The sequence below is a fragment of the Hyposmocoma kahamanoa genome, unplaced genomic scaffold (assembly GCF_003589595.1).
Source record: "Hyposmocoma kahamanoa isolate Upper Pololo Valley unplaced genomic scaffold, ASM358959v1 95, whole genome shotgun sequence".
Classification (NCBI taxonomy): Eukaryota; Metazoa; Arthropoda; class Insecta; order Lepidoptera; family Cosmopterigidae; genus Hyposmocoma; species Hyposmocoma kahamanoa.
Window position 1 is genome coordinate 10,130,551 of NW_020654972.1, and position 1,660 is coordinate 10,132,210.

Genomic DNA, 1,660 nt, shown 5'->3' on the forward strand with positions numbered 1-1,660 from the left:
AGAAATAGATGAATATTGTCAAGTTGTCAAATGACCCGCTTAGCTCTTACAGGTTGTTTCTGTCTATGATATTTGAAGTAAATATTGTAGTATACAAATATATATACGAGGAAGTCTTAGAGTTTTTTTTTCTCACTCTCCTTAGGGAAATCTGCTTTACGAATGAGTAATAGAGTTTAATCAGTAGGAAGGATTTCAAGTAGGTATAATTTTCTTACCTTACTGAATTGGAACGAAGCAATTATTGGACGAGTGTGAGTTGAGATATGACTTAGCACAAGAAAAGTAGTTGCTGTTTCCACTGAGGTTTCTATAGAGGTTTTTTTTCTATAAATGCAAAGTTACTGAAAGCAATTACATTGTGCATAAATTAAGTAAGTTTTCAAAAGAAAATATTAAAAGAAAAAAGCAATGCATTTAAAAAACTAAGCGGGAGCATTGGCTGTATTGCAATTTTCTTTAGTCACTTTGATGTTGTAAGCCACAGACCACATAAATACTTTCTTCCGTGTTGTAATCAATGTTCAAATTTTTGTTTAAATTTTGTAAGATGACAAAAAACAGGCTCTTTGCGTGTTCTTTGTTGAAAAAAAACGAATGTTTCCGAGAATGTTTAAGGAAAATGACTCATTTTAAGCTAAGTTTCTTTTTCGTCTTTTCAAATTTTTTTTCTATGTAGGTATTGTTCCTCTAGTGTCGCTTTGATTTGTCTGATGCTAGCCGCTATTCGTTTGCTTTTGTTGTGTTATTCCCTTGACTTTCCTTTGTTCAAAATCAGTTGATTTCTTTTTGTAGTATCACGACGAGCGTCTTTTTTTAAATTACTTGTTATTCGGTTTTGGCTTCTGGAATGTATTTAAAACTATCTAGCTATCCTTTGTTATCATTTGAAGCTTCAATGCAATTAAAAAAACATCAAGCGTTTTGAACCAAAATCTTTACGTGCGAACAGATTGGACTTAAACGCGATCGCCACACATCGTTTTTTATAATAATCAAGGCCAGGCTAAACGTCAGTAACGCGTTGCATACAAGACACTAGGATTAAAGTGAGCCTGTTCCTTCCACGCTCTGTTATTGTTATACATTCTGTTTTTAGCCGAGTTCAAAAAAGAAGGAGGTTTTCAATTCGACGAGACGAACAAGTCTTGTGCCTGACAGTAAGCTACACGCCACCACTTGTCAACTTAGGTCACCATGGGACACATGGGTGCAAACGAGAGTTCATATTTATAAGTGATGTATCACTGATAAGGTGCCAGGGATGGATTGTTTCGTCTCTATTTCTGGTTATATACTCGATGGCTTTTGCTATAATATCTTTATATTTTTCCATTCACGTCAGTATGTTTTGTTTAGTATCTCATCAATTTATAGCAGTAATTATATTCTGATCACTAGCATTTTCGGTAGTTTTAAGGTTATCAACATCAGTATTCGCATGTTTATCAGTCGGTTTGTAATCTTTACAGTCTTGTAAATTACAACCAATAAATGGTTTAGTAGAATATATTGATAACATCACGTGGTTTATAACTGCGTACCTATCTATTAAAATTAATGCAATGTTTCGTTTCTGATATTCATCGGCTCGTTGGTCTAGGGGTATGATTTTCGCTTAGGGTGCGAGAGGTCCCGGGTTCAAATCCCGGACGAGCCC

At 34.7% G+C, this 1,660-nt stretch overlaps 1 non-coding gene across 1 annotated transcript; it reads left to right on the forward strand.

The window, feature by feature from the left end:
* Positions 1 to 1,588: 1,588 nt before the first annotated feature.
* Positions 1,589 to 1,660, forward strand: Trnap-agg. Its single transcript has one exon. It is a non-coding gene; the product is annotated as a tRNA-Pro (tRNA).